The sequence below is a fragment of the Sus scrofa genome, chromosome 2 (genome assembly GCF_054392235.1).
Source record: "Sus scrofa isolate SSC_HxYL_T2T_F1_AM1 chromosome 2, Sscrofa_HxYL_maternal_Yorkshire_Landrace_v2.0, whole genome shotgun sequence".
Classification (NCBI taxonomy): Eukaryota; Metazoa; Chordata; class Mammalia; order Artiodactyla; family Suidae; genus Sus; species Sus scrofa.
Window position 1 is genome coordinate 48,514,479 of NC_139384.1, and position 26,705 is coordinate 48,541,183.

At 43.4% G+C, this 26,705-nt stretch overlaps 1 long non-coding RNA gene across 1 annotated transcript in view; it reads right to left on the reverse strand.

Annotated features, from left to right (window-relative positions):
- Window positions 1-1,510: 1,510 nt before the first annotated feature.
- The window catches only part of LOC146405370 (uncharacterized), a 105,026-nt gene continuing 79,831 nt past the window's right edge, over window positions 1,511-26,705 (reverse strand). Inside the window, exon 3 of the long non-coding RNA XR_014837274.1 lies at window positions 1,511-3,333. This is a non-coding gene — a long non-coding RNA (uncharacterized LOC146405370). The remainder of the gene's footprint in view (window positions 3,334-26,705) is intronic.

Consider the following 26,705-nt stretch of genomic DNA (forward strand, 5'->3'; position numbering starts at 1 on the left):
TCTGATTCAACCCCTAGCCTGGTAACTTCCATATGCCATGGGTGTGGCCCTAAAAAGCAAAAAAAAAAGTTGACAATGACAATGGGTGAAAGTTTGATGAGAAACAGGGTATTTGGATGGTCTCAAAATAAATTTCTACAAGGGGCTTAATGACTACAAAAGGAAAAATCTTTACAGAAGAGAAATATTGCAGACGGCACATTAACAGAGATACAAGTTAGGCTCATCAATAATGGGACAGTTGTCATTATGTTCGTCATAAAAGAATGCAAGAAGGATACAGCATCATTTCTGAGATATTCCTGCCCAAAATGCATAACCTGAATCTAATCATAGGGAAATATCAGACAAACCCAAATTAGGAGACATTCAACAAAACAAATGATCTGTATTCTTCAGAAATGCCAACATCATGGGATTTACTGTTTGCTGGTTTCTATTGTGATTAAATTCTGCTCCCCACGATATCATGTGAAGGGTATGGGTGGCATGGAGGAAATCTACAGGATTTTGCACATTTTTCTTGTATGCCACAATTTTACTTTTATTATGAATTAATGTGAGGAGATTTCAGTTAATTCCCCTGCAGTTTCTTAAAGAAATATAATCATATTGTTTGCAAATCACAGTAGTTTTGACATTTCCTTTCTAATAATTTTACCTTTCATTTCAGCCTGATATCTTATTGCATCAGATAAAATTTCTGAAACAATGCCACATAATAATACAGACACTGAGCCTTTCTGCCTCTTCCTAGTTTTAATGGGAATGTTTCTGGTGTTTCAACATTAAGGGTGATGCAGGCTGTCAATATGAGATATTGTAGATTAAAGGGAGTTATCATCCCATTCTTAGCTTTCTATGAGGATTTTTTTTAAACCAGGCATGAATGTTGAATTTTATCTGAATGTCTTTTTGTCATTTATAGAGATTATGAATACAGTTTTTCTTATTGAGATGGTTGAACTGATGTCATTATGTGAATAAATTTTTGCAACGTGAATTTATCCATGCTATCTGCGAGTAAACCTGATATAGCCATGGTAAATAATCCCCTTAATACTTCATTTTGCTACTATATTTTTTTCTTTTTTTATGTGTGTGTTTTGTTTTTTATCATTTTGCTACTATATTTTGTCCTTTGGCAACTCCGCAGAGGATTTGTATTGTATTAACTTATAGTTAAGCAGGGACTGTTTCCAAAATTCCCCTCTGTGCATAGCGCTGGGTTAGCTGGGCCGTGAGACACTTGTGTGAGGTTGGGAAGAGGAGGTGAAGTGGGGGACAGAGTCTTATACAATCACTGGTCAGTGGCATTGATGCCACTCAGAACGTTGTCTGTGAACTGAAGTGTGGTACTTACCATCAGCCTCTACATGGATTAAATCTTGAGCCACTGCAGCAGCAGACCTGCAACACTATCTGCACAGATCACAAGGTGAAAAATCAGGAGTGAGGCACTCTATGCTCTGGGAAAACTGGAAGAACAGGTCTTCTTCAGAAAGTCAGATTTTTTTTTTTTTTTTTTTTTTTTAGTCTTTTTGTCTTTTTAGGGCCGCACCCTTGACATATGGAGGTTGCCAGGCCAGGGTCTAATCGGAGCTCTAGCCACTGGCCTATACCACAGCCACAGAAACGCCAGATCCTTAACTCACTGAGCAAGGCCAGGGATCAAACCCGCAATCTCATGGTTCCTAGTCAGATCCATTTCTGCTGCACCATGACGGGAACTCCCTGATTTTTTTTTTTAATTTTAATTTTATTGTGGTAAGAGCACAACATGAGATTTACCCTCTAAACAGATTTTTTTTTTCTCCTTAAGGCCACACCCCTGGAAGTTCCTGGGCCAGGGATTGAACCTTCACCTCTGCAGCAACCTTAGCACTGCAGTTGGGTTTTTAACCCACTGTGCCATAATGGGAACTCCCAAGAAAGTCAGATATTTTTAAAAGGTTTTATATGCCCCATTTTTGCATCTCCTCATATCTAGAAAAACACTAGAATCCTTCATGGTGATGTCTTCTCCTTGTGACTGGTAGTAACACTTCTTCCCTCGCCCTTTCTAACAAGGAGATCAGCCACAGATTTTTGTAAAATGTGTGTCTGGCTGCGTGCACCTCGCCCTTCACCTTTATCATATCTCGATATTCCCCCTTTCCCTCTTTGGGCGGTATTTCAGAGCTGTCTGAAATATTGCAGCCCTGGCTGTAGTCAAGGATAAAACAAAGCATGTCATAAGGTCATCTGTGAATGCAGTCACCTCCAAGGATGAGAGCAGGTGAGTTCTGCAGGCTGTGAAAACTCGGGATCCTGGCCCTGATAGAGGAGGTGCATAGCAAAGGAATGATTTCAGTGAGCCCAGGTCTCTTTTGTTCCTGCTCCCTGCCCTTTGTTGCAAAAACTCCTGTATAGCCTAGCTCCTCCCTCACTGCCTGGAGTGGTTTCTCAGGGCTACCTGAGATGCTGCCTTCCAGGCTTAAGGCCTAATTTCACCCCAAATAAAACTTAACTCTCAATTTTCAGGTTGTGCAATTTCTTTAAGTCGACAGTCACTGCTCTGTAGGCTCTCCTGATTGGGGTTGGGACAGCAGCCAGGTCACAGCACACCAAGTTCCTGGCAGCCAACCTCTTCAGTTTCATTTCTACTCCACGAGAAGGGTACCAATTTCCCTGCAGATCCTCCCATCATCAAAACTGGAGACTTGAGGGCAGTGAAAGGCCAGAGTATGTTTCGGTCTGAATTTCCAGGCCCCAGTTCTTGCTACTTTACTTCATCATATTCATCCTTCTTTCCTCATTGCCTGCTTCACTGACTTTGGGCTCTGGCTCCAGACGCAGAAGCAATAGCCATATAGAAATTGTTTAACTGGCTTCCACAATTGCATAAAATCCAATAAGTATAATATATATACCTCCTCGGGGGTCTCCCTCTCTGACCAATCCTGACCAAAACACTGCTCATAGGTGAGACAGTCAAAATCTGTTCTCAGTATTCTTTGTTGGCTCTGTAAATCGTCCTCTGACCAGCTCAGCCCAGCTCTGTGCCCCAAGGCCAATCATTATGGACTGGGCCTCACCCCCCAATTTAACAGCAACATTTATTCTCTCATACAGTTTCTGATAGCTGCACAGTTCTGGCTCAAGGTCTCTCAAGATGTTTCCATGAGGATGTGAACTGGGCTGACATCATCTGAAGGCTTGACTGGGACCGGAGGGTATGGTGCTGAGCTCATGGTTGTTGGCAGAGACCCCAGGTCCTTCCCCTGTGGGCTTCTCCAAAGGGTTGCTTGAGTGTCCTGTGGAAGGCTGCTGGCTTCTGTGACAACAACCAATCTGAGAGAGAAAACAAGAAGGCACAAGCCATTTAGTCTCAGAAGTCACATATCCTCCCCACTTCTGCCACATTCTATTTATTGGAAGGAAGTCACTAAGTCCAGCCCACACTCAAGCGGAGGGGAATTCAGCTCTATTTCTTCAAGGAGTAGCAAAAAATGTGTGGCCACACTTTAAAACCTCTATCCTCTCCTTGCCCCTTTCAGGCCTGGGATGGTAATGGTTTCCCATTATTGCTGGTGTGGTTGGGATACCTCAACATACATGAACTTTCTAAACCCTTGCCCACATTTCTATAAATAGTTCCATTAAAATGTCTGTAGCTAAACACATTTGGACATAATTCTGCTTCTGGGATTTTAAGACAATATGTTTTGGAGAGAAGGTGTGCACAGTTCTATAGCATGAGAATTTCATGGACTTATATATTTATGTAATTATATATTATATGTAATTCATATAATTTTATAATTATGACATATCTATACAAGATATATAATCACCATATAATTTATATATATAAATTTATATTATTAAATATATAAATTATATAGTAATATAAGATATATTACTATTATATATATATAACATATACGTATAAGAGAGAGAGGGAGAGAGAAATATGGGCTTCTTGTTTTTTCCTAAATAAATATCCAATAATAAAATGAATAAATGTGTCAGGATGGCTGCTGGTACTTGGTACCATTCCCCTCTTCCACCCCTTCTAGGCTCTCTCTCCATTACAGGGGCTGGAGATCTGAGAACTACATTTTCGCAAATCCTTGGCCAGCAGGGTAGTCTTATACATAGTATATTCATAAGAGGCACTCACCGTGAGATTTAAAAGGCAGGAGGGAAAGCAGTTCAGTGGCCCCAGAGCCTTTCTTCCCAGAGACACCTACCTTGGTGCTGCAGGCACATGTGACCACCAGCAGGGATTGGTTTCTTGCAGTTGCAGACTGGGGTGATAGTAGCAACTTCCAGATTTCCTGAAACCTGACTAGAACCTGAGTGCTGTTAGCCAGGTTCCCTGCTCTTGCTTCTGTTTCTTCCAAAGGTTTTGTCTGTGTGCATGTGTGTGTGTGTGGGGGGGGGGGGAGTGTGGTGGTATGTATGTATTTCCCAATAGTTTTTAAAGCATATATTCCCTGTCCTAAATCATGTCCTACCTAAAATACCCAGAGTACTTCATTTTTGCAACCAATTCCTAATACAATAATTGGAAGGAAATTAAAAACCTGAATGTACAATGATTATTTTTCATTTATTTTGTCTAGAGCAAAAGACTCATTTGAGATTGTCAGTTTTGGAGTTTCCGTCATGGCGCAGTGGAAACGAATCCAACTAGGATCCATGAGGATGCAAGTTCAATCCTTGGCCTTTTTCAGTGGGTTAAGGATCTGGCATTGCCATGAGCTGTGGTGTAAGTCGCAGACACAGCTCAGATATGGCATTGCTGTGGTTGTGGTGTAGGCCAGTGGCTACAGCTCTAATTCTGCCCCTAACCTGGGAACCCCCATATGCCATAGGTGTGGCCCCAAAAAGCAAAAAAGCAAAAAAAAAAAGAGATTGTCAGTTTTATTAGCATGACATTCTTTAAACATTTTAAAATTCTTTCTGTATTTATGATATATTGGAATAAATATTACTTTTATTTATTTGCTTTTTCATTCTTTTGAAAAATTAGATTTGTCAGAAGTTTGTTTTCATTTTCAGAATGATCTGTATACCATTAGTAGTATGTTTAGCTGCATGTATCAGAAAATGCAACTAACCATGGCTTCAACAAATCAGCACTGACTTTTCTAACATGAAAATGAGCTCAGAAGTTGATGGTTTCTAGCACTGTTCAACTACTCGGCAGTGCTGTCAGGGATCCAGACTTATTCTGTTTTTTCAATTCACTAGCCATTGGTTTCCTTCGTTATGTTTGTGACTTCCTGGTTACAAGATGGTTATTATGTCAGATATCAAAGATACATTCAAGACAGAAAATATGGCCAGGGAAAGGGGAGAGAGAAAGCAATGAATGAGCTCTGTAGTAACACTTTCTACCATTAAAGCAAGAGCGCTCCAAGAAGCCCCCTCATTCATCCTATGTTGCTATTTTGGTGATAAGATTTATTTCACCTGGCCACTTCTACCTTCAAAAAGTACTGAGAAGTTACTTAATTTGCTTCTCAGCTTCTATAGAAGACGACAAGAGAAAATAAGGTTAGGATTGAAAGCACTAAGAAAATCATCCTACAGTCTCCACCACATATATCAATTTCATGATGTTTGTTTCTTTTCTTTTTTTTTTTTTTTTTTACTTATCTAGCTGTTTATTTTCTAAGTTATTGAGCCAAAGAAGAAAGTTAATTTCATTTTGTTCCTGTTATACAATGAGATCATTTTATGCTATGAATTTGCCTGTGAAGATGGTTTTGACAACATCTCATGAGTTTTGATGTAATGTATTCTCACTACAGTTTCCTAAGTGACCTACAGTTGCACCATTGATTTCCTCTCTTAATGATTTTTCTTTTTTCTTTTCTTTTCTTATCTTTTTTGCTTTTCTTAGGGCTGCCCCCATGGCATAGTAGAGTTCCCAGGCTAGGGGTTGAATCAGAACTATAGCTGCTGGCCTACACCACAGCCACAGTGATGCCAGATCTGAGCCACATCTGCAACTTACACCAGAGCTCACAGCAATGCTGGATCCTTAACCCACCAAGCAAGGCCTGCATCTTAACGCACTGATTGAACCTGCATCTTCATGGATACTAGTCAGGTTTGTTACTGCTTAGCCACAATGGGAACTCCTGATATTTAAAAAAATTTTCACTTCCATGAGGCTGAGGGCTTTATCCTTAAATTTTTTTGATTTCTAGATTTACTGAATTTTAGATAGAGAATATAATCATTACATTTTCTACTTTTTGCAATTTATTTAAATTTATAATTTAATGTAAGATCAGTATTTGTGTTTCTCAAACATTTTAATTAAAGATATGTTTTTGTTTTTTATTACATAATATAATATGTATATAGTTGAAATTCTCTGGAGTTCCTGTTGTGGCTCAGTGGAAAAAAATCTGACTAGTATCCATGAGGACATAGGTTTGATCCCTGGCCTCACTCAGTGGGTTAAGGATCTGTCCTTGCCCTGAGGTGTGGTGCAGATGGACAGATGAGGCTCAAATCCCATGTTGCTGTGGCTGTGGTGTAGGCTGGTGGCTACAGTTCTGATTCGACCCCTAGCCTGGGAACATCCATGTGCTGGGGGTGCGGCCCTAAAAAGACAAAAGACAATAAATAAATAAATAAGTAAATAACTTCTTTATTAACCTAATTTTGTGGGGGGGCAGGGTTGTCCTAATTTGTCTACAGAAGTCACCCCCAAATTATACAACTATCAGTTTCCTCTTTGTTTGTTTGTTTTGGCTGCACCCACAGTACATGGAAGTTCCCAGGCCAGGGACTGAATCTGAGACACAGCTGTAACTTCTGCCACAGCTGCAGCAACACCAGATCTTTAACCCACTGGCTTGGGCCAGGGCTCCAACCATGTCTCCAAGGTAACTCCAGATGCTGCAGAGACAGTACTGTATCCTTAACACACTGCACCACAGTGGGAACTCCTCTTCTTATGTTTACAATCATAGCCTTTCTGTGCCTCAGCTTCCTCATCTATAAAATGGGAGAAATAGTAGTTCTTAATTCACAGAACTGTTGAGAGGGTTAAATGATTTAATTTCATGTGAAATGCTTAGAGTAGTGCCTTGCACATGGTCATCGCTCAATAAGTGCTATTAAACTAATCGAAAAAGGAAATCGTTAGACTGAGATGGCTCCAACACCTTGATAGCATAAGAAACACATAAGACAACCCAAACCTACACCTGTCAGTTCCTGTAAATGCCTCAAGGATAAGAAGAACAATTAATCACCAAAGAGCCAAAGAAGCTTCACCAGATAATGCAACTGCTGAAGCTATAGCCAATCAATTTCCTTGTTTTATTTTGCATCTTCTCTATAAAAATCTTGCCCCTAGCTCCTGTCAGTGGATCATCCCTAACCACTTCTGGTGTAATACTGCCCAATTCCAATCAACCTTTGCTCAAATAAATTTTTTTTTTGCTCAAATATGCCTCATTTTATGTTTTATCAATGTTAACTACTCTTATTATCATTACTGTTTTCAGTCTAGCAGGCTTCCGTTTCTAATAACAGAGCAAGGACAGGAGAGGACCTGCATTCTCAGACTAATTTCATTGGCATTGAAGTTGGTGTTAATTAGTCCCAGATTCTGGCAGCAATTTGTCAGTCCCAGTATATAGGTGTCTTTTTTTTTAATGCATTTTTGACATTTTCTCTGTTTTATGGACTTTTATTGGGAGGTTGGAAGAGGTTGTATCAAGGGTTATGAGCCAGCCACCTTATAAACCAGAACACTTGTATCTAATTTTTAAAATAACCTGCTTCACTGTGATTCAAGTTAGGTGGAGATTGATGCTATACTTCAATTGCTGTAAAAAAATACAACCATTAAGGCACTTTTCAGCCCTGGCTGGGCACTTTCTTAATGACTTCAAAAGACTTTGGTGAAATATTTCACAGAATCTTTTTGTTCTTATCAGGAGTTCATTTGAGAATGTAGATCTCTTTTTCTTCACATGTCATGAATTTCAACACTATCCTTCTGATTTGTATCTGATATACTCTCTAAAACCAAACACAGAATCATCTCTAAAATAGCATCCCTGCCTCAACAAGAGCTCCCTTTAAAAAAATAAAAGTCTGACAGGCATCATGCATTTTAAATTGAACATAGACTGCAAAGCAGGCCTCATCCATTAGTCCAGCTGACCTTTGAATAACCCAGAGCAGGAAAGAATAAGACCATAAATCGAAGAAGACACTAATCCTGCCTGGGCTTGGTGATCCTATCAACCCAGGAGTGAAGATAGCAATCATGCATAACATGGGAATTTTATGTTCGTCCATAAAGTCAACCTCCTATAATGGAAGGAGCACTTGAGTAGGGGTCAGAAGACAGGGGCTAACGTCCTAATTTCAAAACGTGCTGACTACGTTCCTTTACCTTTCCATAGTCTCAATTCTCGTTTATAAAATGAGGTTAGGGTCCTAGGTCATTTCTCCTTCAAGACTACCTTTTCCCACCCTCATGGAGCTGGTGGTTAGTCAAAGGATAGCAGAGAAAATGGCAACTTGGAAGAGCTTTGGAAATTTAGGATTTGAATACGAGCTTCGACCACTTGTTAACTGTATAATTTTGGGCAAATTATTCATGTTCTTGGTGCCTCGGTTTCCTCATCTATAAAACTGAGGATGATAATAATATCTATGTCATAGGGTGTTTTGAGGATTAAAGGAGACAAAGTACACGGAGCTCTTAGCCCAGTTCCTGGCACAAGGTAAGCGGTCAATAAATGGTATGTGATACTCAGATATGACTGGTTCTCTTTGGGCAGCCTTGGATTTGTCTTCTAAGCCCACCGCAAGGCTAGACAATACTTTGCCCCAGACTCCTAGTATCCTCCCCAACCCTCCAAAAAAGACCAGCTCCAAAGGATTGACAAGTAATGTTAATGAAGATTTCATGGCGATTCAGAGAAAGGGGTAAAATATTAATGACAACAGCAGCTAAACTCTATTGATTCTTAGTATGTTTTAGGCATGGTGCTGAATATTTCCCATGATTTCATTTCATTCCATACAATACAGCAATGAGTAAGCCGACTTTCTCTTGGATATTTTAATTTTTTTCTCTATAGCCTCTTCGCTTTAGAGAAAGAACTACTTTCTGAGGAGTCTCTTTCTTCTGTCTTCTTTTTGTCAAGACACTAAAAATTCCCTCCACTGTCCCAAGCAATTCAGTTTTCCCATCAAGCTGCACACCTCATTCAGTAAAACCAAGGTAAGACAGCTGGACTGATGCTATTCTTCCTTAATTCACACTGCCTGGGAACATCACAGTTCAGCCCACAGTGCTTGCTATAAGGGGGCTGCGACCAGTGGTCCTCATGCCCCACGTGGCCAGAAAGGATGTCTAGATCGCAGCCTTGCTCCCCATTCATCTCCCGTGTCTGATGCGGTGCCTGATACATAGGGGGCGAATTGTAAATATTTATGGAAGAACAATGGTATGATCAAATTAACATACCAGAGGCTAGAATGAACAGGTGTTTAACGAAAGAGTGGCAATGCGTGGTAGGGAATAGACTGAGAGACACTGGGAAATTTTCATGAAGACAGGATTTGACCTGGAAAGCTGAGTAGGATTTTTAAAACATAGCAACTAGGAAAAAGAACAATTTGAATAAAGGGAACTGGGCAGTAGATACAAAAGGGTCAGTGACTTACTCAGTGTAGAGAAGTCACATGAACACTCGGCATCATGGAGGTTTAGTGCCTGAAGCCCAGAGGTGCCTGAACCTTCAGGGTGGCCAGAGCAGGGCATAGTCAGAGGTGGCGACGGGAAGCTTACGGGAAGCAGCTCAAAGGAAGAGACTTGAACACCTTAGCTCAGGAGTTTGCTTTATTTGTAGGCAGCAGGGGAACTCTACCACTGAGAGTGTCTAAGGATACTTGCTTGCTCAGATGTGTCTTTTAAAAAAAATGACTGCTGAAGAGGGATTAAGGAGATAGGATGGCTGAGCACACAGGGGAACACGTCCCTCCACAACTCTGGGAGGCCACGTCCTCAAGGAAAATTTGTCTGGCATGGCTGGTGCTTTTGCCTCCAGCAGATCTGAGAATATATTTGTCATATGAAAGAAATAGGGTTGTGTCCTCCATGTTCTTCACAGGTATTTTTAAACCCAAGGTCATAGAGAGGAAGTTAATTAACATAGAAAACATACCACAGACAGTAAATCTTCTAATCAAGGCAAACAAATCTGCATTAATTAGGCTGGGGTGGGGTGAGCATATTCATAAATCCAAAGCCTGAGAAAAGAAAAGGGAAGAGAAATGCCCTTTTCAGATCCTGGGAGCCTCTTCATTGCTCTTTCAGAGTGTCCACCTGTTCCCAGCAGGTGCTTATGTTATTAATTCTTTGACAGTCTCTAAAATATTCCTAGAATATGTGGAATTCCAGACAATAAAGCAACTTCATGGGGCCAGGCTCTCCTCTGAAGCCATAATTACCACCATGTGTCTACTCATAGCCGCCATCTTGCTTTCCTCCATAATCACTTTTCATTTACCATCGCTCTACACAAATTTAAATCTTTGATTAATTCTGATATAATATCATCATAAAAATGTCCCCTACTCCCGCTTCAATTCAAAAAATTATCTCATGTCCATTTGAATGCATGTTACAAAGGCATCAAGAGTGGAGTAGGAGTTCTCACTGCGGCACAGTGGGTTAAGAATCTGACTGCAGGAGTTCCCATGGTGGCTCAGTGGAAATGAATCTGACTAGTATCCATGAGGATATAGGTTCAATCCCTGGCCTCTCTCAGTGGGTTAAGGATCCGGCATTGCCATGATCTGCGGTGTAGGTCACAGAAGAGGCTCAGATCTGGCATTTCTGTGGCTGAGGTGTAGGCCAGCGGCTACAGCTCTGATTCAACCCATAGGCTGGGAACCTCTATATGCTGTGTGTGCAGCCCTAAAAAAAAAAAAAAAAAAAAAAAGAAGAATCTGACTGGAGTGGTTTGGGTCACCATGAGGGTACAGGTTTGATCCCCAGCCTGGCACAATGGGTTAAAGGATCCAGCATTTCCACAGCTTCAGTAAAGATCTCAGCTGTGGCTTGGATTCACTTCCTGGCCTGAGAACTTCCATATGCTGTGGGTATGGCCATAAAATCTTTAAAAAATAATGGACTATAGAAGGGGATTAACATTAATACTCAAAATAACAATGGTGACTGTGGCAATTTGAGACTGGTTGGGTATGGAGATAACAGATCAGGAAACAGTCAAAGATAACATACATTTTTTAGCTGGGGTGCTAGAAGGATGGTGCCGTTATTTGTTAGAAACAGTATTTGTATTTTAGGTGCTAAGACTTCATATTTAGCCAGAAAACCATGGTCTACCACACTCCCTTCCCAAACCATAGCCACTTACTGTGAAGTTATCCAGAGAGCACACACACACACACACACACACACACACACACGACAAATAAGAGGCTAAAACAGATAAAGAATTATGGCCAATTTCCCCTCCTTCCTCCCTCAAAGCCCCCACTCAAGTTTCAACTCTTGCCACACTGGTCACATGGATGGAAGAAGCCAAAAATGACTGAGAGGGTATAAGACAGCCAGGCTGGTGGCTGACCCTTATCATTTTAAACACGTGGAAGGAAGAGAGAGATGAGATAGGTGATCAGATGGGCTTAGTTGGAGAAAGCCCTGGAGAATGCTCCACGGAGCATTTGCTCCATGGAGAAAGAAAAACAGTCAAGTTTTGCTCCACGGAGAAAGAAAAACAGTCAAGTCCCACCATTACCTTTCAAAGTGGAGGTTGGCAAACTATGGAGCATGGGCTAAGAGTGGCCCATTGCTGGTTTTCATAACTCACAAGCTAAAAATGATTTTTACATTTTCAAATGGTTGGGAAAACATTAAAACAAGAATGATATTTCATGGCAAGTGAAAATTACATAAAATGAGAATTTTAATGTCCATACATAAAATTTTACAGTCATGCCCATTCATTTACCTATTGTCAGTGACTGCTTTTAGAGAGATATAGCCCACAAAGCTCTCTGCCCTTTACAGAAAAAGTTTGCCAGACCCTGTTCTGAAGCATATTGGGAGTTCCAGTCATAGCTCAGCGGAAATAAATCTGCCTAGCATCCATGAGAATGCCGGTTCAATTCCTGGCCTTGCTCTGTGGGTTAAGGATCCGGCGTTGCCGTGAGCTGTAGGTTGCAGACATGGCTCAGATCCTGTGTTGCTGTGGCTGTGGCATAGGCCAGCGACTACAACTCTGATTCAATCCCTGGCCTGGGAACTTCCATATGCCACAGGTGTGGCCCTAAAAAGACCAAATAAATAAATAAAGCATAGTGATGTCCCCCAAATAAACAGGATCTTATTCGATTTTTTTTTTTTTTTTGGTCTTTTTAGGGCTGCACCTACGACATATGAAGTTCCCAGGCTAAGGGAAGAATTGTGCCTGCCTACACCACAGCCACAGCAATGCCGGATCCTTAACCCACTGGGTAAAGTCAGGGATTGAACTCACGTCCTCATTGATAGCAGTCAGGTTCATTACGCCTGAGCCACAATGGGAACTCCTGATTAGATTTTAAAACCTGACCCATGCAGATCAATTTCTCCTCTCTGGGAAAAGCAAGGAAGAGCTCAGAAAGAGGACAAAGGAGCTCTGAACTCCTTCCTTTAAAGGAAACTATGTCCCATTTTTGAAACACAGTAGGAGGAGCATGTTTGGAGGAGGCAGCCTTCATATTTAGCTTGAGGTGTTTGGAGAACATCCAGGAGGGGACTGAACTTCTCAGCTTGAGTCTCAGGAAGCAGAGTTGGAAACGTGGACTTTGAGGCATGTTTACAGAGGGAATAGCAAAGCCTTGGATAAACCTTCCCAGGGAGAACATAGATGGGCAAGTAGACAGCAGGTCAGGGTTGCCAGGTAAAACAGTTATTTACTTGCTAAATCTGGCAACTCTGTTGGGGACAGAGCTTTGAAATTTGAAGTTTGAATAGAACAGGAAGGGCCAAGAAAGGAAACAGAAAAAGGAGAGTCAGAGGAATAGGAGAAGAATCCTAACAGCTCCGAAGCCATTTGTGATCCTGGAAGTTTGATTGGAATCATGGCAGCAGGAGCCAGTAGATTGAAAAAGTAGAGAAACTATGAATATAGATTCTCCTTTCTGGAAATTTACATGTGCTGCAAAGACCATAGTAGGGCAGGTTGAGGGGAGGTTGGGGCAACGGCTGATTTGGGGTAACAGGGGCCACGTGATCCTGTCTTTTGGGGAAGGTGTTCCACGTTCGTCCGGGTTACTACTCACACAAGTGAGTTCTCCTCACCACCAGCATGACCCCTACCAAACTCACTACCAGAGAGGACAACGTAGTTACATCACCGTCAAAAGTAAAACCCAGAAGCATGGCATAACCAGTCCCCATCACCCCAGACTTTATCTCCAGAGAGAGTTCCCAGCACAGCCTTCGGGGAGGAATGACAGTAATAATTCCATGGTACCCTGGAAGCCAGGACACTTGGTCACTCAGACATCAGCAGTGAGAAATGAATGAGTTCAAGAATTCACAGGGCAATGATTGGTTGATGAGCAGTCAGTTCCAAGTAGATTCTGTAACTCAATCAATTAAAATAATCAGCAAAATGCAAAGGATGGGGCCAATGGTTTTCAACCATGGCTACACATTGAGATCACCTGGGGTGCTTTACAAAAACACTGGTGTTTGGCAGACCTTGGCCTAAAGTACCTGACAGACTGGATTTCTGAAATCTTCTCAGACGATTCTATTGTTCATCCAAAGTTAAGAAACCCTGGATAGAGGAATAAGCATATTGATATATTGATAATAGAGTTATTTAGTAATATATTTCAAATGCCTTAGGATATATCTGAGCATATGTATCTCCAGTTATGGGAAAACTTTGGATATATGGTCCAGTTCTGGGAAAATACATACACATGTATATATGTGTTTATGCATTGAAAAGAGTTTGAAAAATAAATAAACAAATAAACCTCTGAAGCTGTATGTCTTAGCAACTATCATCAGAGCTCCTGTCTTATGAAATGATTTTGCTTTTGTGTTTTAATTTCTCACAATTAGACGTAACTGGTTTATCGGGCCTATGTCGCTCTAGCACTCATCTTAAGGAAGTCTTCGTAGAAATTTTACCCAGGTGGATAATAATAGTGATAATAAGAATGATGAGGGTGATGGGGGGGTTAATCATAGCAAACATTTTATTTATTTATTTAGTTAGTTAGTTAGTTAGTTATTTTGTCTTTTTAGGGCCACACCCAAGGCACATGGAAGTTCCCAGGCCAGGGGTCGAATTGGAGTTATAGTGGCTGGCCTACACCACAGCCACAGCAACACAGATCTGAGCCACATCTGCGACCTACACTACAGCTCACGGCAATGCTAGATCCTTAACCCACTGAGCAAGGCCAGGGATCAAACCCACATCCTCATGGCTCCTAGTTGGGTTTGTCAACCACTGAGCCACAACAGGGCTCCTGATAGCAAACATTTAGGTAGTCACATTTCTGGGTGGTCACATTTCTGAATGGAAGGAATGGGCTGACCCACACGTGAAAAGTTTACTGGTGTTTTCTTGGTGATAAACATAACAGTAGCAATAGCCAACATGAGTTGAATTCTTATGTGTCAGGCACTATGGAAAGCATTTTACTTGTATGAGGATGGAATACTTGATGTAGCAAGAGTGCTATGGAGAGAGGAGGGGATTAAAAACACAGGTCAGAAGAAAAGAACCAGATGAAGCTCATTCACTCTGGGCCAGAGTAGGGACGGGGTTCCTCTGTGACAGGAGAGTGAGAAAAATGGGCACGGACACAACATGGCAGGTGACAGAGGGGGGACAGGGTATCAAGCTTCTTGCAGCTTCACGTCTCAGAGAATAAAGAGGCTTTCTCACTGGCTGTTGAGTGAGGAGGACTTCCCTGTTAGACTAAACTCTGGGACACAAATATATTCTGAGGCAGAAATTGCTGAATATAGCTGATATGTTTTGCTCCCATGAACTTTAGCCATGAACAAGGAGTAATCACAGACCAGAGGAAGAAGCTCTGGTTTGGGGTAACACATTACAAGGCCAGGCAGCCAGCCCTCGTTTAGCACCCAGTCCCTTGTAGATGTATCCAGTTAACTCTGTGGATGTTGCCTGCAACCTCAGGTCAGTTCTGGCCTCCCCTCGGGCCTCATATCCCTTTGACCCAATCTAGACTCCTGAAAGTTGGGGACTTAAGGTTGGACTCTCTCACCCTTGGAACAGACCAAGGTAAAAATGTGATCACAAATCCGTTAGGTACCTGAGAGCTCTGGTTCTCTCCGAGGGGCCCCTCCCCATCGCATGCACATCATGAAATCATTCAGCAGCAAGAGCAGCCCAAGAAGAGGCAGGCCCAACCTTTCTTAGATAAATAAAACTGATGCTGCTGAAACCCATCTTTACATCATGCTCTTTCTGTTGGGAACCTATCATTTCATTCATAACTTTGGGAAGATAATTACACCATGCTAGCGAGAGACAACTTGATGAATAACTGTTTATTTTCAAAGGAGGCATATTTCATGCACTGGCTCCATAATGGGGTCAGGAACACAGCAAGCTGTCACCATATTTTCTATGTCATTTAACTGCCTGGCAGGGTTAGACACAGGAAATGGAAAATTTCCTTGTGATAGATAATATAACATGCGTGGCTTTGCTCAGAAGCTGTATTTTGGAGGCAGGATTTGTAAGTATCTTAATATCATTTGTCAAAGAGTATCTGTCAGCTTTGTCTTGTTTCTGCTCCACCTTCAGACTCTGCCCCACCCCAGATCCCAGCACAGGCCCTTACCTGATGGGCCTCAGAGGGAGTAGTTAGTAGGGTTGCAACTATTGAGTACCCCATGCTGTGTTCATTGCACATCAGATCCAGGATCCAGTATCAACATGCCCCCTCTCCCCCGCCCTAATGCACAGAGGTTTTGAAAACACTGATAACATTATATACAATAAAGCCATATAAAAATGCATTTAAAGCTTAGGCCATAAAATATAGGAACTAGCCTAATATTAATAGCTAACATTTAATGAGTGCCGACTATGAGCCTGCTATGGATCTAAACCCTTTATACAGATTTACTCAATGAATCCTTGCCAAAAACTTATGAAGTAGATAATATAATTATCTATTTTGTAGATGAGGAAATGAGAGACCTAGCCAAAAAAGTCATTCAGCTAGAATTCAAACTCAGTGTGAGTCCAGAGTATGCGTACTTTACCAGGAGGTGTGTTTCTCCATGTGGATGCTGTAGTGTGCTGTGCAGATCCCTCACATGCCTCACAGCACTTATACCACCCATCCAATGACCAGTACAGGAGGAGCATAAAGGCCCAGCCCATTGCCCCCATTCAATACAACGCTGAATTGTCATCTAAGATGCAGGGCTCTCCGAGAAATTGGCTGAGATTTTTATGTGGTTGCATTGCAATTCCCTTTCCAATCTGTCAGTCCTGCTTCTTTCCCTGCTCCGCAGGTCTTACTAACAAAAGAACAGCCCTATCCATCACCTGCATACACATCTCCATCTCAGAGTCTGCTTCCTCAAGAAACCTGGTTGGCAACACTCTCCTAAACAGGATTCAGCAGAAAAATTAAAACACAGGTGTACGGGCTGCAGGACTGCTGCATGATTATAAAGGGAAGCTGCCATTTATGTCTGAGCTTTCTGACAGCCAAAGGGGAGATGGACATAGGAGGGGAATTGAGCCAAGAATCCAGGGACAACCTCAAATGCCTCATATGCCCTGGATGGGAGGATTAAGAAGCTGACCACCTCCTTTTCTGGTGGACCCAGGAGAGCTTGCTGCCTTCAAATCTCTGGCCTTCAAATCTTCTTCTAGATACTGTCTGGGCAAGTACAATATTTTCCCATGGAACACACATGGGCTACACTCAAGAAGGGCAGACTTAGGTCCTAACATTTGACTGGAGGGCAAGGAGTTTATCATTCATAAAAACTGATGTGTGTCCCTGAGTGAAGAGAAATCCATGCAAGAGGGATGCAGTAGCAAACTCAACAGAGTCTGAGAGTACACCCCAGAAGGGAAAAGTTCAGCTCAGACATCCACTAGACCAACACGCAGGCCAGTTCTCTACACGCGGGTGGAAAAAGAATTTTCTGGATTTAAACCAAGGTGTAGAAAAGACAAGTTTGTTACAAGAGACACTGATAACACAGTGGGCCAATTTCTGGATCATCAGGGAGAGCCAACTCTGGGAGCATGGTCATGTCTGTTTTTATAGCCCAAAGACAAAGAAGTATGAGGAGTGGTCCTGCCATACACTTGTTGACCTGCTGATTGGTTGGGCAGAATGGAGTCTTCTGATACAATTTTTGATTGGTTGGGGAAGAATGGGGTCTCCTGATACACTTGCCGGTTGGTTGCAGGCATATGTTGCCCCTATAGGGGCAGGGTAAGGAGTGGGCTACATACCTTTTCTAGTGGGGGACAGGAAGGAGTAGGCCATGTCGATCAAGGGGAGGAAGTGAGGAGTGGGACAAATACCTTTCCCAGTAGGGTGCAGGAAGGAATAGGCCATGTTGCTGGCATGGGGAGGTCCATAGGAACATTCTAACAATTTTAGTGAGACAGGTAGGCTGATAAGGGTCCGGCAATTCTTATCTTGGCCAGATGCTTTTTGAGTTTTATCTCCTTGGAGAAGCCCTGAAGTCCCACAGGTAAGAGTACACATTTCAAGCAAGACCTTTCCTACCCCGCCAACTCCATCCTCCCCTGACTGGGGAGATTGACTAGTGAGAATGGGGATGGGGACCCAGCCACATCACCACCATGTTTCCCGTTGCAGTCTCCCATTCTAAAGTCGGCACCAATTGGGAGAAGGGAAGGAGAAGACACTGAGTTAAATCAGGATTAGAGTTTGGGACTGAGCATTCTTGTGTGTGTGTGTGTGTGTGTGTGTGTGTGTGTGTGTGTGTGTGTGTGTGTGTGTGTTTTGTCTTTTCAGGGATGTACCCACAGCATATGATGGTTCCCAGGCTAGAAGTCTACAGCCACAGCAATGCCAGATCTGAGCCACATCTGCAACCTACACCACAGCTCACGGCAACGCCATATCCTTAACCCACTGAATGAGGCCAGGGATCGAACCTGCAACTTCATGTTTCCTAGTCGGATTCGTTTCTGCTGCGCCATGATGGGAACTCCAGGACTGAGCATTCTAATTACTAAATTAAACTGTGTTTGCCATGTAAATTGACCTAGGGATATCTATTACCTGAGAGTGATCAGAATAATTGTGTGCCTGCCAGAGATTTCATCTTGGGCACAGGGAGATTTGCCCCTGGTGAATAAATTGCAAAAGGGTTGTGAGAGACAGAGATAAAACTGTTTTGATTATACCACCAGTGGTGCTTGTCCAGTATCCCAGTTAACATTTGCGCACGTGACCTCATCTGAGCTGGCTTCAGGTACTTGCTCAGGAGGGGGGGCATTTGCCTATTTCCCAGGAAACTTGGGAAGTGAGGGGGGCCAAGTGAGCAAAACTGGGGCAGTGGTGTCCCTGAGGGCAGGGTCAAGAGGGGATAGGAATCCAGTTGTCTTGCAGGGAGGGGCTTCAGAGATTGAAGGCTGGCACTGCCTTCACCTCGTTCCAGCAATGGGCTATGGCCTGGATCCTGGGAGCATCTGAAGACACCAGGGGGTAGCTCATGCCAGCCATCATCTGCCTGGCTTGGTGTGCACTCGCTTTTTGTAATGCTGGGGGGGAGTAGTGTGTGAGCTGAGGTACAGAATCCCTCTCCCCATATATACACACGCACACACACACTTTAGCTTAACAGCCATAGTAACCCTTAGCCCTCCTGCTTCATTCAGCATCTCTCTCCACCTTGCTTCCTACAACTAATGGATTACAGGAGAAGTGAATGCTATAAGCAGAAAACTGTGGGTGTTTTGTGTGTGTGTGTGTGTGTGTGTGTGTGTGTCTTTCACGTGCTATTCCCTCTGCCTGTTAACACCTGCTGAACCAATCAGGATCTCAACAGGAGACGATGGCCTACTCAAAATCACATAACACAAAAAAGGGTCTATTTGCAAGGAGCCCTTTACAGAGGTGCAGGTGCAGGGGACGCACAGGGAATTTGTGCCTGCGGCATCCTACCCTGAAACCCAAGGAGACAAGCTGGAGGGATAGAGTGGTTTCTGGATGCAGCTCTTCCCACACACTTGTGGGTGCAGGATAAGAACACTTGGAGACCTCCCAAACCGCATGTCTAAATATTCAAAAGTCATAACTCAAACTAACAAACTGCTAAACAAAATATATTCTATCTGTTGACCTTGGCAAAGAAACCTTTTGAACAACCTGGAAGACCAGGTTTGAATTTAGACATCTCCCACTGCTCAGCCTTCTGTGTTCAGATGACATGGCAGAAGGGAAACATCTGGGCCCGAGCCCCTGGCTCACAGCCCACCCCTACCTCTGCCTATAACCACATGTGACCACACATGCACCCCACATCCTCTGACCAAGCCCTGAGGCCTGGGGCTCAGAGCACCGTGGGTGCTGCCCACACTGAGGAAGAGAGATGGATGTGGACACGCAGCATGGAGGGGCAGGGCCTCTTAGCACCATGGGCAGTGATGCAGCTCCAGGGGCTGACCTGAGCATTAAAGCTCCATGGCAGGGGGCCTCTCTCCTGGGTTCAAGGGCAGCACAGCTGGATAGAGAAAGCTCAGGAAGAATAACTTTTGCTTATAGGACCCAGCCCCTGTTTCCTCCCGAGGCAATTCCACAGGGAAGGAGTCAGGGTATAGGAGCCCCAGTCCTGACCTCATGCTCCTCCCTTCTAGGGCTGCCCAGCGGACAGTCCAAGGGGACAGGCAGGTCTGTGGCGCTCTCCCGGGCAGTCAGCCTAGAGGGTCACAGAGCAGGACCAAGAAGGGAGGAGAGTGGGTCTGGAAGATGCCCAGCGCTCTCTCCTCCTTGTTTCCTCTAGTTAACTTCTACTCAAGCTTTAAACAGCAGTGTAAACCTCATAAGAAAATCCTACCTGCCCTCCAGAGCTAGAGCAAGTTTTTCTTAGGTGTCCATGCATCTCTGCCCTTGTCCTTCAGAGCATTCGCTAAAGGTTCTAACTGTGATCTGGGTGGTTACTTTTTATTTTATTTTATTTTATTTTATTTTATTTTATTTTGTTTTGTTTTTTAGGGCTGCACCCACAGCATATGGATGTTCCTAGGCTAGTGGTCGACTCAGAGCTACAGCTGCCAGCCTACACCCCAGTCATAGCAACGTGGGATCCGAGCCCAATCTGTGACCTACACCCCAGCTCACAACAATGCCAGATCCTTAACCCACAGAACGAGGTCAGGGATCAAACCCATATCCTCATGAATACTAGTCAGATTCATTTCCACTGTGCCACAATGGGAACTCCTGGGTGGTTATTTTATTAACGGCAGAATCCCTACTAGACCACAAGCTCCAGGAGGGCAGGGACCAGGACCTATTTAGGTGGTTGCTGTATCTATTGCCTGGCCCGGGCCTGGCACGTCAGGGTAGGGGGTTTCTATTGTTCTGCCTGTGGTCTTGCCCGCTCCGCTGGGGTCGGGGAGAGCTACATTCAAGGAAACGGAGACAGCATACATGACACTAAGCGACACAATCACATGTACACGTACTCACACACACACACACACATATAATACATACACAGATACACATACAGACATACACACAGGGACTTGGAAGTAAGTGAGTCTTTGAGGGTTAAAATTCAGGTTCCCATACAATTGATCAGAACCATGAGTAGCTTTTTATTTTTATTTTTATTTTTTGTCTTTTTAGGGCTGCATGTGCCGCAGACAGAGGTTCCCAGGCTGGGGGTCTGATCAGGGCTGTAACCGCCGGTCTACACCACAGCTACAGCAATGTGGGATCCCAGCTGCATCTGCAACCTACACCACAGCTCATGTCAAGGCCAGATCCTTAACCCACTGAGCGAGGCCAGGGGTCAAACCTGTGTCCTCACAGATTCTAGTCAGATTGTTTTCCTCTGAACCACGACAGGAACTCCAGAATCGTGAGTAGCTTAATGAGCCTGCATGACTCCCAGACCCAGTCAAGAATGGAGGGAAAGTATGGTCACATCTAGAGGACATTTGCAAGAACCAAACAACTGGGCAGCTATGGAAGCACAGAGCTGTCCAAACAGTGCCCAGAGGAGAGAGTGCCCAGCCAGGCGGGGTAAGTGCCTAAACCACCAGACAAGCCTGTCCTCCTTAGGGAAATGGGAGCATTGGTTTTTCAGGGCCTGATGCCACTAAAATTTCAGATTCCATAACTCCCTTGTTCTGCTCCCACACCCACAAGCAGCCATCCAATAATTTGGCTCCTATGGAGCTGGCTGGTCAGGTCTACACAAGGACAGCTTTGCCCACCGGGAGTATTGCTCCTTATAGATTAGTGAATCGCTGTTCTGATTTTATTTCCACCTGGAGAGCCTGTTAGCATGGGTGGGCATTCCCAAGTGTGATCGCCTCTGGAAAGCTGATGAGTGTAGGTTGAGCCCAGGCTGCAGTGAACGTAGAGGCCTGTACCCAGCACAGAACCACCCCCACACACCCAGCCGTGGAGAATTTTCTCTCACGAAACAGAAAAAATGGCATTTTCAAAGGGCCTAACATTTATCAAGGGGAAGAGGGAGGCAGATTGAGTTGCATGCAGAGAGAAGTGGTTTTGATTTTTCATTTTTCCTTTGCCTTCTCCAGACCTAAATTGTCTTTTCAGCTTGAATACATAGTAGCAGAGAAATTCTGGGGAGGCTGGGGGGCGGTGGGGTGCCCTTGAGGAGGGAGACAGGGTGAGAGGGTGCTAGGAATAGAACAGGGGACAGAGAGGGACACTACCTGAGGCCACTGAGTGCGCATGGAGAATAAAGTCATCATTAATAGGAGTTCAGAGGTCATTGTGCATGTCAGGTCTGAAGGGCAAGGAGAAAACGCAGGAGGTATTGAAAAATTGGAGGTGGGGGAAGTTGGGAATGAGACAGGCTGAGGCCTGAGGAGTGACCTCTTTTGAAAAGCTCAAATAGATAGCTCCATGCTATGGTCTCCTACTGCAATTCAATTTTTATAAAAATATAAAGGTTAAATGCAGTGTGGTGTCCTGGATTGGATCCTGGAACAGTAAAAGAATACGAGTGAAAAACTTGGTAAAAATGTTCATAGTCTGTAGTTAACTGTCCTGTGCCGATGCCAATTTCTTCGTTTTGGCAAATGTACCATGATTATGGAAGGTGTCAACTTTAGGGGGGAAAGGGTATACAGGAACTCTGTGTTTACAACTTTCCTATAAATCTAGAATTATTCAAAATAAAGGGTTTCTTGGAGTTCCCGTCGTAGCGCAGTGGTTAACGAGTCCGACTAGGAACCATAAGGTTGTAGGTTTGATCCGTGGCCTTGCTCAAGGGGTTGAGGATCGGGCATGGTCATGAGCTGTGGTGTGGGTCGCAGACGCGGCTCAGATCTGGCATTGCTGTGACTCTGGCGTAGGCTGGTGGCTGTGGCTCCAATTCGACCCCTAGCCTGGGAACCTCCATAAGCCACGGGAGCAGCCCCAGAAAAGGCATAAATAAATAAATAAATAAATAAAAATAAAGTGTTTCTTCAAAATATAAAGACCTGTTTGGTTTTTAGCTTTGGCAAGTTTTCTTCAAAGTGTCTTTGATTAGTGTTTCTGTTCCAGTTTTTTAATCAAGGACATCCATCATTCTTAGATAAGTTCTTTTTTTTTTTTTCTACTTTTCATAGCAATCATATCATTTCTTCTGTTTTCCTCTTTGTTCTTTTTTTCTCTGCCTCTTGGGAGACCTTCTGCAATTTGTTCTCTGCATCACCGATCTGATTTTCTGCAATGCTGCGTCTGCTTGTCAGTCCTCTACTCTTGCATTTTTAATTTCTTTGTAATTCATTCTTATCTCAGTCATCTTTGTTTACACCTGCTCCAGCTATATTTTAATCATGGGATATCTTCTACGGTCACTGGTCACTGTATGCTGTTGTTTCACAAGAGCCATGGCGATTTCCATTTGAACAGATATCCATCGAGAGTGACTTTGCAGACAGAAGGGGGAGCTGTCTCTCATTACCCTTAACGACTGGTCTTTGCTGTCTGCTTATAGAGCACATAAACACTCAGGAGAGTTCCCTGGTGGCACACTGGGTTAAAGATCCAGGGTTGTCTCTGCAGTGGCTTGGGTTGCTGCTGTGGCACGGGTTCAATCCCTGGCCCAGGAACGTCTGCATGTGGCGGGCATAGCCAAAAACAAAACAAAACAAAACACCCCCACACTCACAGTATGAACACACACAGAACTCATGCTGTGTCTGGAGCTGCCTGTGATATTTGCTAATGAAAATTCCATTACTGACAGTTTGGAATTCTTAATCAAAATCCCAGGAAACTTGTGTCTCCTGAGTAATGTAAAAACCACAAATAAAAGACTCTTCACTGCCTAGCTAAAGGCGGACACTCCCTAACATTGAAGAAAAGCTCATCAACACTTAGAAAGTGGTTTATAGGACCTGAGAGTGTGATTTGGCATCACCAGGAACTGAATCGGGAAAAAAAGTCTTTGCTAAAATCATGATGCCTCTGTGTAAAAAGTTATATTTCTCTTACTCTGTGTCTGATAAAGAGGGCATTGTTTGGTGTTTGAGATATTATGCCATTGGAATCTAAGTGGACAAAGCCTACTTCTGTGAGTAGGAAACAGGGTTCTCATCTGAAGAGTAAGTTTCTTTTGTGAGTGTGTTATCAAACTGGCCAGCTGGGGAGGGGGCAAGGCCGTGCCCTCATACCAGAGACTAGACTAAAGGGAGCGCTGGCAGGGAAGTGGGGCATTTTCCCTGGCAGCTCAAGGATGTCTGAGAAGCAGGTTTGTGGGTGGTGGAGGCAGCCCGGCACATGCGCAGGAGGGAAGACACGCAGGGCATGTGAAATGAAGCAAACCTTTGGAGCCAGAAGCCACATAGAATAGAATAAAAGGAGCAAGCGTAAAACATGAGAGGCCACATAGAATAGAATAAAAGGAGCAAGTGTAAAACATCATTTTCAAAGTCTATTTTTGATGCTGCTGGCACTTTCTAATTTTCCCCTTTTTGTTCTTACTATTTAGTAAAGTCTCTTTGGGAAGTCTGACTGCCTTAAAAGATATTTCCATTTCGTCAAGGCCAGCCTTCAAAGATGGTGGTGACACCCCCAGGGGATTAGAGAGTGATGGCATGTGGAGCTAAGTGGGAGCCCCTCTAAAGGAAAGAGAAGCTAAGATCCATGGGAGGGGCCCTCACTCAGCAGAGACCCTCGCTGCCGTATCTCATGCTTCGCTTCGAAAAGGAGCCTGTTTGGAGATGGTTCTTGTGTCGACCAGTCATTCACTGCCTAGTTTCAGACTTGCTCCCTTCTGCTGTTTCTGCCCTTTCCAGAACCTCAGAAGAACCCAACTGCCTGCCAAGAAGGAGTCCTTTTTGCTTGCTGAGCCACCAATAGTGGAAATCACAGAGATCACCAGAAACTCATGAACCTTCCTGTCCTTGGTTGGATAAAAGATTTGCTTAATTAAGAAAAGAGTTCAATAAGTTCTAAAACCTGCTTTGCATGTTTAAAGCGCTTAATCCACTGCATGCATCCTGTTTTAGCAAAGTTGGATCTTCATCTTCTATTTTGTATAAATAGATCTGACAGGACGCTACACCCTTAGATTCAGGACTTCAGCCACAGGCATGGAAACTTCCTTCACTCAGTCACAACTTCTGGGCTTCTATATTTTTTTCCAGCAAAGGTGAATTGCTGCAATTCAGGCTTAGAAATTAGTGCCCAACCCTGACCTCACAGTAAAATCCCAGGAGGAGTCACAAATATTTATAGAACGCTTGCTATTTGCCAGGTATTCTTTTAGGTGCTTTATGTGCACTTAAAACAACAAGTGCAACAATAAACAAGAAAGGTGGATGCTATAATAAAAAGATACAAGATAAACTTTGGGGCTTGACAAATTTGCTCAAATTCTCACTCTGCCACTCTATACCATGGGTGTCATTTTTGTCTTAACCATTTTCTATCTCATTTTCCGTCTCTGTGAAAAGGAGTTAATAATACTACCTGCTTTCCAAGATGTTTTGTGAAAAGAGAAATAACATATGGAAAGAATACATGGCACATAACCAGGGTCTTTCTCCTCTCCTCCTTCCTGATGGAAGCATAAGTGTAGGAAAGTGTGTACAGTTTGACCCACGACACTTCAAAACACAGGGGTTGGTATTCTACCTTCCAATAAATGGTCTCATTAATTTCCTGGCGAAGAGGGAAGAGAAGGGCTGGCAGCTTGTCAGGGCTAATGGAGTCATTTTGTAGGACTCTCTGGCTTGTTGCTGATGAATGAAACTCTTACCCATCATTATTATGCAGGGCAGCACAACCCAAATTGGGTGCAATGAGGAGAGTCCAACATCTAAGGGTGTGGAGAAGTATTGATCCTAGACGGGAGCCCTCTGAGGTCAGAGGTCTGGTCTTGCAAACACTGCCTCCAGATGTGGATGTTGGCTACTGTAGGTGCCACCCTTCTGTTCTATTGCTGCTGCTGTCACCACTAACTACACCACGTTGCTGCTCCATCCCATCTGCCTCTTTTCGGCCAGAGATGGGTTACATCCACTCCTAGAATTTCCCCAGGCTTCCCTCAGTGTCTAGGCTTGGAGATACCTGGCTACAATTGTGGGAGGGAAGGGAGAGGTTTCTTTCTCTACTAGTCCAAAGACCCACCTCATGAACATTTCCCGAGATGACTGGCTACTGGGATATTTATCTCTTCAGAGAAAATTCCCACCCCATCCGCTAGATGCTGGACTATTTTGATGGTCCCATAAGATGCTCACAGGTGAGCCCCAGGGAATGTATTTTCCATTGTCACATCCAGTCTCTTCTAAGATTGCCTTGAGCCCATGATTGGAAATGAGAACCACATGCACTTTACTCTGAGTGTATCCTCCGGTCTCCAAGGACCCACAGTCTCCAGTCTGTGTTCACTAGGAGCTGGTAATTAGGGTATCCAGTGTGACTTAGGGAGTAATTCTGGTCTAACTGGGAGTTCCGTGCTCCTGTGCTTTATTCTTTTGCCAAGCTGGGATGTTTCCATCTCCTTTTAAATCTTAGACTCTGTTCATGCACTTGCTTAAAACTAAGCAAGTCTTTAGCATTGCTTTTTACAGAAGGCTTATCTTTTCCTTAGGGCATTGCCATTTTATCATTTCATGCATCATGCAATCTATTTTTAAAAAAGATTTTCAAAAGTTTTTTCCATAAGTTCTATAAAATATTCAAGCAAGACAAAAATGAATATAGTACTTAGCCCTCCCCTCCCCTAGCAAATGCTACTCCCTGGTATTAACTAACTTTGATTTGATGTATATCCTTCTAGACGTTTTCCTAAGGGCTAGAGTTTCATATTTCTAATTAAAGAATATACATCATTTATGGAATAAAATATTCTATAATAATTTTCCAGTCTCCTTGAGCATTATTTTAAACAATTGCACAATATTCTAACAAGTGGATTTACCATAATTAGCCATTTACCAAGTGTC